At 36.6% G+C, this 18,855-nt stretch overlaps 1 pseudogene; it reads left to right on the top strand.

Moving 5' to 3' along the window:
• The window catches only part of LOC149215296 (uncharacterized), a 63,517-nt pseudogene continuing 44,662 nt past the window's right edge, over nucleotides 1–18,855 (top strand).

Genomic DNA, 18,855 nt, shown 5'->3' with positions numbered 1-18,855 from the left:
ATGACAATACTAACCGCTATTTGTGACAAGACGAAGATTACACCTGAACAAATATTCCAAGATGTTGAAGGTAATCAACAGCACAATTCATCACATTCAGCAAATTCTCATGAAAAAACTAAGTGTCCAAAAAAATCATCCACGCACCATCAAGAAAATAGTAACGTGAATTTTCAAAATAAGCAGCTCTGGAATTCATTTACCAATCAATACCCTCTTTTTATTCCACTATTAGAAATGTATCAACGAAGAGCAAAAATCAAGCTACCCAAGTTCGACGGTAACGAAAAATGCAGCATTGTGTGGCTCAATAAAGCAAGAGAATATTTTGAGATTTATGATATTGACAATGTTGACGAAAATATTAGGCACACTTCCATGAAAATGGAAGGCGAAGCATATAATTGGTATATGTGGTGGAAGAAGACGACACTCACTATCAGTTGGAGAAAACTTAAAGATGCATTCTTTAAAAGGTTCCAAGGTGTCAAGAAAGAAGAGTTATTTTCAACACTCATCAAATTGCGACAAAAAGGAGATGTGGATGAATACACTCGAGAATGGGAGACCTTAGCAACACGAGTACTGGGGTTATCAGAATCTCGTCTAATCCAATCGTACATCTCTAGACTTAAAACCTATCTACAAGTAGAACTTGAGCTTCATGATATTACGTCGATAGAAGTAGCAAGACAAAAAGCAAAAACCGTTGATTTTTTTTGAAAAGATACTGTGGTCAAAGTCGGAAAAAGTATACTTGAGACAAAGATTTCCCCAATCTGCAAATACGGATAATACAAAATATGTTCCACCACATCTTCGTGAAGGAGAAAAATCCACAAAGGATGAAAGAGGGCAAGTGCAAACACTGTGGCAAAAAGTGGGACCCTAAACATAGGTGTGCTAAAGGGAAAGAGACAAAGAACCTATATAACTGTGAAGCAACTAATGATTCGAACAATGATGAATCAAACATAGAAGGAATGGAATATGCCCCGTAATTCTCTCCAGAAGTAGATGACGAAAGCATTCCGCAAGTGTCATTATCGGCTATGACAAGTATATCACAACCCCAAACTTTAAAATTAAAAGGGCATATCAAGAAAAACAATGCAATGGTTCTCATCAACACCAGTGGCACCCACAATTTTTTAGACTCAACCATGGCAAAGAGACTCAACATCTTCACATTTCCCATGTCCAACATGAAGGTGATGGTAACCGACGGTAAGAAGATTGAAAAGGTAGGGAAACATCGTAAGGTCAAATTGCAGATTCAAGACTTTAATTTAGAATCTTCATTCTACACTGTACCATTAGGAGGAGTAGATGTGGTCTTAGGTATCCAATGGCTAAAAACCCTAGGCACTTACTCTACCAACCATCAAAAGCAGTTTATAAGCTTTAAATAGGAAGGGTAGAGGCACAAGTTATACGGATTCCAAGCACCAGAAAATCAAATTGTGTCATCATCCCAGATGATGCAAATGATTCAAAAAGAAGCACCAACCTATGTAGTACAATGTCACCTATAAAAGTGATTAGCGAAGAGTGATGTAGGAGCATCCAAACACTCTTAATCAAAATAGGAAACCAAAGCAGAGCAAAGAGGACATGGACCATCAGAGCAAAACAGGGGACAAATTCTATTTAAAATAGAGTAAATGATGGAATGGATAAAGTCTCTTGAAGACTTAATTAAATGTAATCTGCCATATGCATGTATGCGTATAGAGAGTTTAGGGGTTTGTTGAGTGATTGTGGGAAGAAATCGTGCATCTTAAATGATCCACGACTGTTGTAATCTCTTATAAAAGGAGAGTCTATGTGTGTGAGAGGGATAGAGAGCGAATAATAGAAATTGTGTAACAGAGATAGATACAATGTAGTCGAGAGGGAGTTTATTCTAAGGCTAAAATGCCTTAGCTTGTAATCATCTGTATAAAATAGAAAAGTGTGTTCAGTGTTGATATTGTATGCCTGTGTGTTGTATTTCTTGAACAGTCTCAGTATGCGTGTTGTAGTATTGATCGACCATCGATCACTACGAGGATCGATGGTGATCTAAAGATAAATGAATTAATTGTTATTTCGTGTGTGAAATGGTATATGGCAGAGGAACTGGATTTAAGCACAGAATCCATCAAATGGCGGACGAATGAGATAATGCACAGGATTTGTTGGATCTCAGAGATCAACAGCCCAGATCAAAATACAGAGGAACCTAAAGGAACCATAAGAACTATCTTATGGAAGAAATCAACAGTCATCGCATAGTGGAAGAGCGCAGAAGTTAATTCGCAAGGAAAGTGGTTTCGCAACAGTGGAAGTGGTATTTCGGGCAAGCAAAAAGTGGTAAGTGGTATTGAAGGGTGAGCACCCAATTCCACTCATCAAGCGACACGTAGCAGCGAGGAGGAGAGAGGAAACCACTTTTCGAGTGGTTAATCCCCGTGCTACATGTCCACCCGAAATCCCTAACAGTAGTCGGATCGAAAGGAGTTGATCGACGGTGGAAGATTGTTGCACAAGTTGATTGATCAGGGTAAGTGACAACCATTGGATCGAGCGACAGATCAATGGTTCTGATTTGATCGGCGATCGGCGATCAGGGAATGCGAAGGACGGTGCAGTGGAAAGAAGATGGATCGAGAGCGGACCTGCCGATATTTATGAACGCGGGTGTAAAATATTTGAAGTCTGGCCTTATGTGTTTTGGGTCGGGTTTCATGTTTCCGTGTGTACTACTGTGGTTCCGATATGAAGTGGGGTTCCGAGTTTAAAGGCTTAAGGCCTAAAATAAACGCTTTCGATAGGTTTGTGGGCCATAACCCATAAGCCTTAGGATCAAAAATTTATAAAGAAAGGGGAAATTGGTATACCCCCAAAATCTCCTTTCATCATTTGGTATCAGAGCAGGGAAAGGGAAGAAGATTTCCTGTGAGAAGGAGGAAGAGTTTGCAAGTAGAAGGAGAAGAGGTACAGTTGTTGAAGTATGGTGAGTTTATGGTCTTTACTGTCGTGCAGATAGCAGCAGCGGAAGGTGAGAAGACTTGCAGCAACCTAGAGCAAGGAGTGCTCAATTGGTTCCAGAGAAGAGAACCAGAAGGATGCCAAAAGACTAAGCTCAGAGGAGAAAGCTTGGTGAGGTATCATGTAGCAGAGAAGACTGTTACTGCAGAGGTTGGTTGCAGCTCACAGAAGATCATGAAGGCAGTTCCACTGAGAAGTGGGTAGAATTGCTAAGGATAAGGAGAAGCATATGACCAGGAGGTCATAAATTTTTGTGCCTCGGGAGTCTGATGCAGGAGCATCTGAGCACTCTTAATTAAAGGAGGAATCCAAAGCGGAGCAAGGAGGACGTGGACCATCGGAGCAAAACAGGGGACAAATTCTGTTTAAAACAGAGTAAATGATGGAATGGATAAAGTCTCTCGAAGACTTAATTAAATGTAATCTACCATATGCATGTATGCATATAGAGAGTTTAGGGGTTTGTTGAGTGATTGTGGGAAGAAATCGTGCATCTTAAATGATCCACGACTGTTGTAATCTCTTATAAAAAGAGAGTCTTTGTGTGTGAGAGGGATAGAGAGCGAATAGTAGAAATTGTGTAACAGAGATAGATACAATGTAGTCGAGAGGGAGTTTGTTCTAAGGCTGAAATGCCTTAGCTTGTAATCGTCTGTATATAATAGAAAAGTGTGTTCAGTGTTGATATTGTATGCCTGTGTGTTGTATTTCTTGAACAGTTTGAGTATGTGTGTTGTAGTATTGATCGACCATCAATCACTACGAGGATCGATGGCGATCTAAAGATAAACGAATTAATTGTTATGTCGTGTGCGAAATGGTATATGGCAGAGGAACTAGATTTAAGCACAGAATCCATCAAATGGCGGACGAATGAGAGAATGCACAGGATCTGTTGGATCTCAAAGATCAACGGTCCAAATCAAAATACAGAGGAACCTGAAGGAACCATCAGAACCGTTCAATGGAAGAAATCAACGGTCATCGCATGGTGGAAGAGCGCAGAAGTTAATTCGCGAGGAAAGTGGTTTCGCAACAGTGGAAGTGGTATTTCAGGCAAGCAAAAAGTGGTAAGTGGTATTGAAGGGTGAGCACCCGATTCCACTCATCAAGTGACACATAGCAGCCAGGTGGAGAAAGGAAACCGCTTTTCGGGCAGTTAATCCTCATGCTACTTGTCCACTCGAAATCCCTAACAGTCATCGGATCGAAAGGAGTTGATCGACAGTGGAAGATTGTCACGCAAGTTGATTGATCAAGCTAAGCGACAACCGTCGAATCGAGCGAAGATCAACGGTCTTGATTGATTGGTGATCGGCGATCAAGGAATGCGAAGGACAGTGCCGCGGAAAGGAGATGGACCGAGAGCGAACCCGCCGATATTTATGAACGCAGGTGTAAAATATTTGAAGTCTGGCCTTATGTTTTTCGGGTCGAGTTTCCATGTTTCCGTGTGTATTCGTGTGGTTCCGATATGAAGTGCGGTTCTGGGTTTAAAGGCTTAAGGCCTCAAATAAACTCTTCCGATAGGTTTGTGGGCAATAACCCATAGGCCTCACAATCGAAAATTTATAAAGAAATAGGAAATTGGTATACCCCCAAAATCTCCTTTCATCAAAGAGTCACCAGAAGTGCAAGAGCTAATTCAAAAGCATGAAAAGATATTCCAAGACCTACCCATGAAAATGACTCCTAACAGGGAAATCAAGCATACAATAGAAGTCAAAGCAGGATCAAACCCCGTCAACATCAAACCATATCGATATCCGCATCACCAAAAGGTTGAAATTGAGAGATTAATCCAAGACCTTTTAAAATGTGGGATCATCTCAAAAAGTAAGAGTTTGTATGTTGCTCTAGTTATATTGGTAAGAAAGAAGGATGGATCATTCAGGCTATGCATTGGCTATAGAGGATTAAACAAAATAACGATTAAAAACAAATTCCCAATTCCCTTTATAGATGAAATGTTGGATGAAATACATGGGTCAAAAAACTTCTCAAAATTGGATTTAAGGTCAGGCTGTTACCAAATCAGAATCAGGTTGGAAGACATACCAAAAACTGCATTCCAAACACATGAAGGTCACTATGAATTTAAAGTAATTCCCTTTGGATTAACCGATGCTTCAACAACATTCCAAGCCACTATGAACGAGTTATTCTGTCCATATCTTATGAAGTTTGTATTAGTATTATTTGATGATATTTAATTTACAGTAAAACTTGGAAGGAGCACCTACAACATCTAGATAAAGTGCTTACACTACTGGAAGAGCATCAATTTTACTCCAAGAAATCCAAATGCACCTTTGGGAAGGAAGAAGTAGAATATCACAGACTCATAATATCCCATGAAGGAGTAAAAGTGGACCTTAATAAAATTAAGGCTATAAAGGAATGGACCAAACCAGTTACTATATCCAAGCTAAGAGGGTTCATAGGATTGACAGGATATTACCAAAGATTTATTAAAAACTATACACATATCACTGTACCTCTAATAAACCTTTTAAAGAAGAATTCATTTCAATGGAATGAGGAAGTAGGAAGGTCTTTTGAAGAATTGAAGGAAGTTATGTCTAATGCCTCGATATTGGCAACTCTAGATTTCTCTAAACCATTTATCATTGAGTGTGATGCTTCCGAGTTCGGTATAGGTGCAGTATTAATGCAAGAGGGGCATCCAATAGCTTTTCAAGGCAAGAAGCTCAATAAACGAGAACGTCTTAAATCCACCTACAACAAGGAAATGCCCGCTATTATGCACGCATTGGCGAAGTGGAGAAAATATCTTTTGGGAAGTAAGTTCTCCATTCGAATAGACCATAACAGTCTCCAACACCTCCTCCAATAAAAAACACTTTCCGAAGAACAACAAAAATGGATTGAAAATTTTGTTTCCTTTGACATGGAGATATTACATAGAAAGGGAAAGTACAATGTAGTAGAAGATGCCCTGTCTAGGAAGGGCAAAGAACCAACATTACTTGCAGTCTTAGTTTTTGTTCCTGAATGTCTTAATGAGATTCGAAGTGAGTATGCCAAGGATCCATATTTATCGGAAAACTCATCAAATATGCTCACTTTATTGCAATGAAGAAATCAGACTCAGCTAAACAAATCGCTGAGATATTTTGCAAGAATATTTATAAATTACATGGTTTTCCAAAAGTCATTGAGTGATAGAGATGCCAAATTTAAGGGTAGTTTCTGGAAGGAATTGTTCAACCATATAGGAACCTACTTAAATATGAGTTCCGCTTACCACCCTCAAACAGATGGATGAACAAAGGTTGCCAATAAATGTTTGGAAGCCTATCTACATTGTTATGCCACAATAAAACAAAATAAGTGGGTTTAGTGGTTGCATCTCGTTGAATGGTGGTATAATTCTACTTACCATACGTCAGCAAAAATGACTCCATTCCAAGCTTTGTATGGGTACGAAACTCCGAAATGGAAAGATCTAGCTACCATCCAAACAAATCTACCAGCTATTAAAAACCAACTAGAAGAAATCCAAAAAATCATCCAAACCCTAAAAGAAAATTTAAATGATGCAAGAAATCGTATGAAGCAACAAGCTGACTAAAACAGAATCAAGAGAGAATTTGAAGTTGGAGAATGGGTATTTGTCAAGCTCCAACCATACAAACAATTGTCTTTGAAACAAAAAGGAAAAAATAAATTGGCACCAAAGTTCTATGGACCATGCCAGATCAACAAAAAGATCAGCCAAGTTGCATATAGTTTAAGCCTTCTGGATAAAAGTCGTGTTCACAACGTCTTCCATGTATCTAGCCTTAAAAGAGCACTTGGTGACCATCAATCAGACAAACAACACTTCCATCCTTCAATGACGAAGGAAGGGTCATTTTAGAGCCAGAAGGTATCATATCCACCAGGGAAAAGAAGATCTGATCACAAGTAATCAAAGAGTACTTGATCAAGTGGAAGGACTTACCAGAAGAAGAAGCTTCTTGGGAAACTGAAGCATTTCGTCAACAACATCTGTCGTTACGTATGCTTTGTGGAAAAAGCATCTTTTTGGGAGGAAGTCAATGTTATATAAAAAATTTGTGTTTTGTAAACGATTTAGTTAATTAGGGAACGGGGCATGATAAGAGATCATGTCAGGGCCTCTCATCCTGTAAACTGTCAATTTATATTCATTATTAATAAATACATATTTTTATGTCAATTGTGTTGGTTTGTCTGCACCAAGCTATGAGATAACAAGGGCTTATGTCAATATGTAGGCTCTTTCATAATCCATCCCAATATATTTAATCATACCATGCTAGCCCATTGGCTATAATACTAGGCCAGAAAAGCTAACTTGCTAAGGTTCTTCTATTTGATAAGGTGCCTAGTCATTGCTCAATTTTGCAAATGCTTTTATTCATGTTTTAAGGATTGTTTCTAGTTCTATTATGATTTGCTCCTCTTCGTTAATCTTTAGTAAATAGTATAAATTGGGATCTGGTCACCAACTACCTTTAAGCAAGAAACATGGAAGACTAGATGTACATGTGAAGATGGAGACAACTCCAATTTGTAGGCTATACTTCCAATCCTCTACAACACATCGTAGGGACCATAATACTTGGATGTTAATTTATTGTCTTTTGTTGCTTGAGGAACATCTATTTATATGGTTACAGCCATAAAACTACATAGTTTCCCACTTCAAATTCTCTTTCATTGTGACATTTTGTATGATGCTTCATCATATTTTATGTTTTATCCAAGTTGACCTTCAATAGTTGGAGAACCTCTTGTTGATACTCTTTGTGATCTTCCACTATTTGAAACTTCTATTTCTCTCTCTCAAGGGTGATGTGATGGATAGAGAATGATAGCCATAACGTGACATAAATGGGGACATTTTTTATGAAGTGTGGAACGATGTCTTGTACCACCATTATGTCAAAGGTAACCACTTCACCCATTATTCTATCATATGCAAAGATAGGGAGATATCTTTTTAGACATTTATTTACAATCTTAGTTTGTCCAGTGGATTGAGGATGTTAAGAGGAGCTACAAGCCAATTGAGTAGCAAAACGAGAAAATAATTCAATAAAAATATCAATAGTGAAATTTTGATATGTATACTTACAATAATCTTGGGATTTCCATGTAGCTTCTGAATTGTTTTCATGAATGTTGTAGCTATTGTAATTTCTTTAAAAGGGATGAGAAAGGGGGAAAAAATGGGCATAGTCTCTGAGTTAATCCACTACTACCATGATAACATTCTTTCCTTCAAAGTTTCGTATAGTTGTAATAAAATCCATTAAGACCTCTTGGTATAGCTAATGGTTGTAAATGACCTGAGGTTTCAATTGTCTTTCCCTTATTTTGTGGGAAAATTAAACATTCGGTAACAAAATTTTGGACATTAGTTTTAAGATCTTTCTGTTAAGAATTAACATGGGCGAGACAAAACAAGTGAACTAGTGAAAATAGTGTAGAGTCCTTATGTTATACTTTATTGGTCTCAATGTGAAAATTTATAATACATCAATAACCATTCTAGATCTAGATCACATTGACAACTCATCAGTGGATCATCATGGCACCTCATCAAGATAAGAATTAAAAGTGTGTTATCGAACTTTGTGATTGTCCAGGAGCTCACAGTCTAAGATTCCCCCCTCAATCACAAGTTTGAATAATTGAACAATACATGCACCAATAAATTTTGTCATCTTCAATACAAAACTATTGAATTGAGTTTTAATGAAGATATGCCTTAAAAATTCCAATATTTGAATACCTAAAAGGGACCAGCTATTATGTCTGAACATATACGTTGAAATGATTGTTGAACAAACCAATTGTTATACTAGAATTCCTCGTTGTGTATTGGGTGTTAATCTATTTGACTAATCAGACTTCAAAACTTGAAGCCTGATAATTGATGTTTCCCCTTATCAAGTGCAATGAGAGAAGTTTTCCAATTGTTGATTCTTGAAAGGATCCAAGCTGGGGCTTTGGATTGTTTCGGTGGTGGTTTTTTTGGTTCAACACTAACCATCTTCCATGGAAACTGATGGTTTATGGTTTACCACTAACCAAAATACTTTGAATAAAGTGGTGGTTTTTGGATGACTACTAACCAATTTGCTTTCAATAATGTGGTGGTTTTTGGATGACCGCTAACCAATTTTACTTCATCAGTTTACTCCCCGCTTTAAAGGTGTTTATTTTATCATCGCCTCCCCTTAAATGTGGAGAGTACAGTAATTTTTTTTGGAATAATTGGTTGAAAACTTTTGCTTTGTTCATTTCTTCATGAAGCTTTTTATTTACCTTTATCTTGCCTATACTATAAGACTAATGCAATTTCTTCACTTCTTTATTCCATCTCCAGGAATTTATCCATCCATAATTGGTTGTCTTTTTAGCCTTCTTTTGATTTTTACATCTTTTTGATAGATGATTTGTCTTCCCACAATGAAGACGAGGATGGAGAGAAAAACAATGACTCTTCATGTGATAGTTTCTCTTACTGTTAATTTTACCACCATTCTATGTTGTTACAATCACTTTAGCCCATTTCTTATCTTTAATTAGTAATCTTTAAAAAACAATTTAATATTCCAATGATCAATAGCAATTGTATATAGAACAACAAATGCAATGAACAATAAGAGACAAATAAGAGACACCAGATTTGATCAAAGACCAAGGAAAAAACCCATAAGGGGGAAAACCCTTTTGAATTCTTCTTCTTATTAGACTGTCATAAAATGTTCAACAAAGAGTACAATATTTCAATTCTTCAATCACAAATATATCCAACAAAATCAACAAAACAATATCCAAGATATGAGCCTAGCAACAATACTAATTAGAGTTAACATTCCCATCCTACAATCAACTCTCAAAAGAAACCCTAGGTCCTAGCCGCATGGAGAGAGAAAACATGTGTGCGGCTGAAATGCTCCAACCGCGGGGAGCACCCTGTATGCATGTTGCTATGGCTGAAATTTTTTGTTCCAACATTGTGGCTACAGACCAAAAACCCTAAACCACACATGTGATCTCAGACCCTACAATTTAAGACCTATACGAACCAATTTCCGCTGACCACTTCAGATATGTGCAAGCCAAACCAAAGAAGAAGAATATGCTTGATGATAATGTCCAAATGAGGGTCACGTGACTTGTATTTATAAGCTTCTAAGGGTGTCCAATTTCTCTTTAGGGTCGACCTGTCCTTTTGTGCACATATGGGATTCCACATTAAAAATGTATTTTCCCTTAACCAAATTAAATTCTTCCAAGGGATAGGAGGGGTCTTTCTTGATGAGAAAGGTTTTCCAAAGGAGGGAATTTGTCCCTGGACTACCAAATTAACACTGAAAATGTTGGCACTTTCTATCAATACTTTCAATTTCATCTAGAAATCCTGAACTCATAAATTGAATTGGTTTGGAGTAATCTGGAATATAAAAGCTATCATCTTTAGTGTAGCCCAATTCATATCAATTTTTTTTTAATGGGATTTCTTCCCAACGTTTGATAACCATCCTAGAAAGACCATTTTATTGTTATTTTTCTTCTTTACAATTGCTACTATTGTTAATACCCTTTGTCTGATTCATTGAGTCAATTAAGTCATTTGTATCACTTTGTGCATCAATCACCTGGTATCACAAGTTACATCAACTTTTGCCATTATTTCAACTATATCGCATGTTGCATCAAGCTTTTGAATAAGGTCCTATGTATCACAATTGCATCACTTTTTTTATGAGCTCTTTTGTGTCACAACTTGCATCAGTTGTCTAGATGAATTGATGTGTATCACAAGATATATTGACCTTTTATATTAGATCTTTTGTATCACAAATTGCATCCACCTTCATTGTAGAAGCTACATTAATCATATCATCAATATAATCTTTTTTTTTGCTTCATTTAGTTTGAAGAGAATCAAGCAATTGATCCTTCAAATCTATTTGTCTTTCAAGATCTTCTACAGTTGCTAGCGTGTTAGCCATTTGTTTAATTATGGTTTGGATTTTGCTGCAATTTCCACTAAATTACTTTAATTTTATTGTGCAATTCATGGTTGCACTCTTGCAAATATTTAATTTCTGAGAGACATTTAGCAGATGTAATCTACCTTTACCTATTTTTCCTTTGACATGCATGCTTGTCATACTCGCTTGATCACACTCGTTTAGTGTTATGTTACTTTAGGTCTTGAGTATTATATGTTGAAGTTTCTAAGTCTACCAATTAGAAACCCTCCATGCACTTTACTGATTTATTCCTACCTACTTGTTACGTTACTTAACAAGTTATTTACAATGTAAATACTGAAAATAAACACTAGTGCATGCTCAACATATTACGCATCATCAACTGAAGGAAACAGAAACAAGCACACAAAATGACACCGTTATTTTTGGACCAATGTCCGCGGAAAAACCCAATGTGAGAAAATCGGTGCAGCTATCTGAGGGTTTTCTTATTAAGCAATTTCAGAGTACAATCTCGGTGCCAAATCCATCTTACCCAATAGAGAATTCCCTTGGCATTAGTACCTCTCAGCTTTAGAGAAATGTCCCACCTTAAACCCCAGATAAACCCTCAGCAACTCCTCAACTCCAAACTACCCCAGAAACCCCAACGTCACCCTCTCTCTGCCCAACGTTGGCCTTGCGTCACCCTGAATGGGTCTACGTTAGCCTCAAGAGGCCTTGCGTCAGCCTTCTGGCCCTCTGCCTCAGCAATGCTGGCCTCTCTGAAGAACTGCACCTGGCTGCCTCCACGTGGCCCTGCATGAGCCCTGGCTGCTACTACGTCACTCTTTCTAGTTCCTGCGTTGATCTCTCGGCACTAACTCTGCCTCTCTGTCTCTCTGTACTCAATGCCCCTCAGTTGAAACTCCGATCACTGATTCTATCTCTCTTACCAAACCCCACTCTAGGGAATAGAATGATTGATCATCTGGTGTGTTCTCCAAGTGACCCTCAAGCCTCCTCTTATAATTTTCTCGTTGACATATCAACGACCGAGATTAAGTCCCTAATCAATGGCTAAGATTAGATCTGGCTTGATCCATGTCTTTTGGACCATTCTAACACAGTTTTATATTAATCCACATTAATATTTTAATTTCCCTAAGTTTAGACTTACGGACTCCATTAAAAAATTAATTATTTTAATATCTCCTGAACTGTTTAGAATCTTGCCAAACCCTTTCCTGGTATTGGAGATCTCATGTGCCCCAACCTCTCCACCAAATTTCGTGGATAGAGCACATCCGATGCTACCCCAAATCAACATTATCAATCATGCACCCTAAAGTTCGATGACTTACTTGACTTAGTTGACCCCCTTATTCTATTTCAGGTAGTTTTTGTTACATCACCATTTGACTTGAAAGGGTTTGATGCTTTTCCCCTACAATGCTCCAATCACTTTGATTTTATTTTAATCTTACTTAAACCAAATTCACAATCACTCCTCTAAACTTGTACACAATGAAAAATGTCCTTACACCCCATATTCAGTTTCTGGATGGTCTAGGACAAGAAGCAAAGATAAAATTATGATTATATTACAATGATGTATAATAAGAGGACTACAAGGATATCTTATCTCTACTATCTTTATTCCAAGATTTGCTTGAACTAACTTTCAACCTTTAACATATGTCAATATCAAAAGTTTACACTCCTTTTTTTTTCTCTTTTTTTAATTATTATTAGGCTAATCACAAATCTGAACTACCTCCCCCTTACATAGCTCTAGACTTGAACCTGTATGAGAAATTCAAAATAATCTAAATGTTGCTCATGGGAATTTTACATACCTGGTTTGGCTTAATTCTGCAAGTGGATTTCTATGGTTGGAAAGAAATATTCCGAACATGTCATGATCAAACTAAATTTATAAACTACAATGAATTTATTACAGTTCATTGAACACCTTGCATTGTGGCATGTTCTTTTGCCATTCTTCAACTCAACTCATCAAATATCAGGATAGTGAATTAGCAAACAACATCAAATCTGATTAGTGCACGAGTCAAACGACCCATTTGGGCAATCAAGTTCTAATTCTTTTGGAGCACCTCCAACATTTGGACTAGCCACCACGATAGAATTTGATATCATTAAGACACTATGAATTTTAATGAATTCGGAAGGTTTCCACCAACAATAGCGATTGTCAGCTCCTCTCATGTGTTTGGTTGTTACCAAGCCTTAATCAAATCTATGTGGATGACTTGTAGTTTGTGGACAGCATTGGTAAGTAGATTGTTGTCTTTTTTTGATGCCTTGGATCAACTTCCACCTAGAAATTCATCTAGCTTGTTCAAAGAAACAATAATAGTGGTTAAGAACATGGGAGAATCAGTTGATAGATGCATTAAGAGAATAAATTGTGAGGAGAGAAACTGCATGAAATTCATAGAGTGTCGATTACTCCTCCTACTCAATCTTGTGGGCTTAGCTATGGGTACCATATCATGGCCTATTTTGACAATATTTTATTTCCTCCAAGGATGATCCATTCGATGGCTCTCTTTTTCACTTGAGAGTGTCAAACAACTTCTTCCCAACCTTAGCATTGACCAACACCCAATGAAAAAATCACACAACATATTAATATCTCTCCAAAAACAAATATATGAGAAGGGGTTTGGAGAGATGGCTCTAAATTTCTCGGCCCTACAAGATGTAAAACTATTTTTCATGGACTTGATTGAGAATAGACCCATCAACACACCAAGATAGATCTAAAATGGGGGACTATATCTTTAGATCTTGAAACAATGTGATTCCCATAAATCAATTTTGCAAATATGGGTAGACATCTTGTGTAGATTGATTAATGGATCAAGAAGTGAAATTAGTTTGATTGAAACTTAAATCCGTCCTTCATGTAACTTGATGATAACAACAACATATTTTAAACCATTGAATTATAAATTCTGAATAGGAGATGGCTAATATTTAATTGGTGAGCTCAATATACACAAATTGCAACCATATTAATGCACACAATAGATTTAATAGACTTTGTCTTTCACTTGTTTTTTAATTGACCTATTACACCTCATCACTTCTTGTAAATTATGCAACTAGAAGTAAAGTAACAACATTGACATACCGATTAAGAAATGGAGCATGGTACTATCCATGAAATTATCAAATGGAAAACATGGGGCCTTGTAATGCACAGATCCACTATCACACATACCAAGTGAAATAACACAGTTGTTAAATCTCATGCTCAGTTCTCATGCCCTCAAATATCATATCTTAAACCTTAAGTTTTGATTTGTGCCCAACACTAAGTGATTTCATTAAAAGCCATGATTATGAATGACTATCACCACATTTTTCAATGATCCAGTTATGCATATCTAGACGATTGTTGGTGTAGATCTGTGGGCACATGTTGTTGCCAAAAAATTCATGTGGCTCTCTTGTGACTTGATCTTGTAGTTTAGGATTTGATTCCAAAAATGTGAAGTCTAGCTTAATATATTACAAAATGGTGCCAAGTAGCCAAATGTATAGAATGCGAGGACTCTGGGGCATTTGATCAAGAAATATAGGCAACTTGTAAAATATAAAGGTGTCCATATTCTCAATTCTTCACTTTTATTGCACATCCATAGATCTTGAAACAAACATGATCTCAAATAAGCAAATCATATCTCAAACCATTTTTAACAAATCTAATTCTAATATTTTCATTATCTCTTAGAAACTCACTTTGATAAATATTAAGTTGTATCCTATCACATCTTTGCTTGCCATGGCTCTGATACCGTGTTAAGAATTAATATGTGTGAGACAAAACAAGTGAACTAAAAAAAAGGCTTAAAGCCTTTATTTTGTATTTATCTTAATGTCTGAATTCATAACACATCAATGACCATTATAGATCTTCTAGATCTAGATATAGATCATATTGACAACTCATCAGTGGATCATCATGCCTCATCAAGATAATAACTACGAGTGTATGCTCGAACTTTGTGATTGTCTAGGGACTCATAGTCTTAACACTTCCTAGAAAAAATCTTTCTTGATCCTAAGGTAAGTGTTTAAGAATCTTGAATTCCCTCTTATGGGGGAAGTGTGCAATTCAAATAACCTATTTTAGTTGAGATTTTTTTACATATTATAGGTGATCCTGATACGATAGTGAATCATTCTTCTACACAAACCTATTTAATGCAGACGAGTTCTTTTGTAGTTGTTAAATGATCTTGCATGCCTTTTGATCCTATTTCCATTTTAACCTTGTTTCTTCCATTCAATCATATTGTGGAATGGAAATAGTTCAAAGTATGTCCTCTACATTGTCTTTCCTTGAAAGTATGTTTGTCACCACATTTTTTTCTTTTTTTGTAAATAATTTCAAAGTCATAACATGACATCTTTGTAACCAATTTTTGTTTCTCTTTTGAAGATAATCATTATTTCAAGAAATAATTCAAATTATCATGATATATTGTTACCTTGACTCTCTATTTCTATTCGTTAAAAGTGTCATTTCTTAACTGCATGCAGTACTACATTTCATTTTCATAAATTGGTATGAGTAAGCTTTAATATTGATGGCTTCCAAAGGTAAGGGGTCTTCCTTCTTACATTAAAACTACACCAATGTCATGCCCTAAGGAATTGCACTCCATAATAAAGGTTTTTTTTGAAGTTAGGCATCACTAGGATAACAATAGTACACATAGCCTCGAGTTTTTTTAAATTTTTGGTTGTTTTTTAAGTTCAAGAAAATACTTCATTTTTTAATAACGTAATTAGAGGTGCTTATATTTTACCATAATTCTTGGAAAACTTGTGGTAATATCCCATCAATCTTAATAACCTTATAATATTTGTCAAGGATTTGGGAATAGGGAAATCCATCATAGTTTTAATTTTGTTAGGGTCCACTTTGATACTTTCATGAGATACAATATGACCCAAATATTCCACTTCTTGAACCTTGAAGGCGCAATTGGAAGGTTTTGCATATAATTGTTTATCTTATACTTCTAAGGCCATTTAAACCTATTGTACATGCTCTTCCTAAGGCTTGTTATAGATTAGTATATCATTAGAAAATTCTAATTCAAATTTTCCGCGAAAGGGTTTGAAAATAAAATCCATTAAGCTTTGAAATGAGAGGGTGCTTTAGTAAGGTCAAACAACATCACCGAAAACTCATATTAACCTTCATGTCTTCTAAAGTTTGTTTTGGAGATGTCTTCTTTCCTCATTTTGATTTGATAATATTCAAATTAAAGATACAACTTGGTGAAAAAAATTGTTCCTTACAACTTATCTAATAATTCATCAATGATAGGTGTTGGAAACCTAATCTGCTAAAATTTGGTGTGGAATATGAATAGTCGCTGGAGTCCAAGAGATTGCTTAGAATATGGAAACGAAGGGTCATTCGATAATGTATAAATGTACCTTTGTGATTAAGTATGCAATGGCATGTTTTATCTTTCATATCTTTCTTATCTATGTGTGTGTTTAACATGGTATCAGAGTGCAAGGTTTGTTGAAAAATCCAATTAGTTTCTTAACCATATCTTTCCTAAGAATGGGTTTTTGGTCTTTCTTTGCTTATTTTCCTCTACTAAATATGATCATCCCTCTGCCTAGCTCTTTGCACCTTTGTTTCCTGCAGCAATAAACGTGATAAATCTTCGCTCCCATTAATCTATGATGCCTAGGATTATTAATATTTTGTGCCTGCATTGTCAATGCTCTTTCTCTGCAACATTTGTTGTCCCCTCATCAAAACTGTTGCAGTGTGCGTTATAGTATTAAAAAAATTTCCTCATCAAAGTTGTTGCTATCTTTCCTATGCATAGCAATGCCCTATCATAAGAGTTAACATCTTGTGTGTTTAGTGGGAACGTTAGAGAGAGACACTAACATAGAGAAAGAGAGGCATTTCAGGAGAATGTCGCCCACCCAATTTCTCACTGAATGAGTTGGACGTTAAAGAAGAACAAAATTTCAAAAAATAAAATAAAATAATATATGGTTTTACCTCGATGGCCATCGACCAAAGACTGGGAGACTAGCAGTATTCTATGTACGAATTCCCTCTACGCAACAAACTCTCATTAACAAGGATAACATGTTTTCTATTCTATGTGTGTTATTGAAAGTCAAAGTGTGAAGATTCTCCACGATGATTCATAATCCTATGAATGCTTTGAGCAATGAATTGGATTTTTTCTATTTACATATATATGCTAGTCCTCGTTACTCAGTGTTGAATGTCAGATTGCTTTGAATTCTCTATGCGTTGATATATATTCTCTGTGAGTTTATTTGAAGTTTTGTTTGTGAATTTATTCCTTACATTGTTTATGAACTTCGGTCTAGACCCGAAAGCAGTGACTTGATAGTTGTTTCCTAGTTGTGAAAGCTGACTTGTGAAGTCGAAGCCCAAGAAATGTGTTGAATCATGAAGTGTTGATTTTGGGTAGCATCGAATGTGCTCTAGCCATGAAAATTGGTGGAGAGGCTAAAGCACATGAGATATCCAAGACCCAGAAAGGGTTTGGGCAGATTCTAACCGGTTTGGGAGATATTAAAATAATTAATATTTTTAATGGAGTTCCTAAGTATAAACTTACGAAAAATAAAATAGTAATGGGTATTAATATAAAACTGGGTTAGAATGGTCCAAAATTCATGGATCAAGCCAAAAATAATCTTAGCCATTGATTAGAGATTTAATCTCGGCCATTGATGGACCAACGAGAAAAGTATAAGAGGAGGCTTGAGGGTCAGTTGGAGAACACACCAAGGGAGATCAAGAATTCGATTTTCTGGGGCAGGGTTTGCTGAGGAAATCAAGTGAGTGATCTGAGTTGCAGCTGAGGGGAAGTGAATACATAGTAGAGAGGAAAAGTTAGTACTAGGAGGATCAGCGCAGAGTCGAGAGAGGTTGACGCAGAGCCAGTTAGAGGCTACACAGAGGCAGCCAATGGCCACGCAGAGGTATCCAGGAGCTGCAAAGAGCTAGAGAGGGCCAGTGTGTGAGGCACAGAGGGTCTAAGGATTGACGTAGAGGCTCCAGAAGCTGACGCAGAGCCCAGAGAGTAACGCAAAGCAGCAGAAGCTGCATTGTTGCTGTGGGATTGTTCATCTGGTGATTTAGTCGGAATATCTGTCTCCAACTGAGAGGTACTACTGCTGAGGGCATTCTCTATTGGGTGAGCCATTTTTGGCACCCAGGTTGTATTCTGAAACTGCATAATAATAAAACCCTCTGAACAGCTGCACCAATTTTCCCACATTGGGTTTTTCTGGGGACATTAGTCCAAAAACAACAGTGTCACTTGTGTGCTTGTTTACTTTCAGTTGATGATCTATATGTGTTGATACTATACTTGTATTTATTTTTAATATTTACATGGTAAATAACTTGTTAAGTAATTGAACAAGTAGGAAGAAATAAATCAGATAGTACAAGAAGAATTTCTAACAGGTTAAACTTAGAAATTCCAACATGAAGTTCATATGTGTGCAATATCCATTGGCTGATTAATTCCTGGAATCTGCTAATCTCGTACGTCGTGTTGCTAGCCACCCAACAACCTTATTGTTTGACAAATTGAGTTTTCCTCTCCATTGATCTTCCATAATGACAAATTGAAACACCTTATTTACAAACTAGTAACAAGGAAGGGATATCATTTTGAGGATGTAAAGAATAGATTGGAACAAATAGTGGCAACTGGCATGGTTAAATTTTCCCTTAACAATCAAATCAAAAGGATATTGCAACAAATCAGATCAT

Source organism: Pinus tabuliformis, chromosome 1_1 (assembly GCF_031772625.1).
Source record: "Pinus tabuliformis cultivar Carrire ecotype Pingquan chromosome 1_1, CPIR1, whole genome shotgun sequence".
Classification (NCBI taxonomy): Eukaryota; Viridiplantae; Streptophyta; class Pinopsida; order Pinales; family Pinaceae; genus Pinus; species Pinus tabuliformis.
The sequence above is the reverse complement of the archived record's forward strand: the minus strand, read 5'-3'. Positions and strand labels throughout refer to the sequence as shown.